The 318-nt window shown below is 39.6% G+C and overlaps 1 protein-coding gene across 1 annotated transcript in view; it reads right to left on the bottom strand.

Annotated features, from left to right (window-relative positions):
* LOC107698698 (aryl hydrocarbon receptor repressor-like) overlaps positions 1-318 on the bottom strand; it is a gene marked incomplete at its 3' end in the record, with an annotated part of 19,268 nt that overhangs the window by 1,168 nt on the left and 17,782 nt on the right. The window lies entirely within an intron of this gene.

Raw genomic sequence — 318 nt, 5'->3', positions numbered from 1 at the left:
CCAATGTCTAATGTGTTTTTCATGTGCTGCTCATAATAAAAGCATCTTCATGTTGTTGATGAACTGAAATCAATGCAAACTTGTGTAAATATCACAGCATTACTGATCAGAAGTGTCATGTTCAGCTCCAGAAACACACTGATCTTCATTTATCCGATTAAGACTGGACACTTTACATGTGTTTGTGAGCCTTCAGTGAGTCTGAACTGATTCAGTCGTTAGTTCTTTGGGATTATTTGTTATGGTCTGTGCTGAATGGTTTGGTGGCTGAGCTCAAGTGAACAGCAGCTGATGCGAGTGAATTCAGTCAGACACAAC

This window comes from Sinocyclocheilus anshuiensis, unplaced genomic scaffold (assembly GCF_001515605.1).
Source record: "Sinocyclocheilus anshuiensis isolate Anshui unplaced genomic scaffold, SAMN03320099.WGS_v1.1 scaffold1814, whole genome shotgun sequence".
Classification (NCBI taxonomy): Eukaryota; Metazoa; Chordata; class Actinopteri; order Cypriniformes; family Cyprinidae; genus Sinocyclocheilus; species Sinocyclocheilus anshuiensis.
The sequence above is the reverse complement of the archived record's forward strand: the minus strand, read 5'-3'. Positions and strand labels throughout refer to the sequence as shown.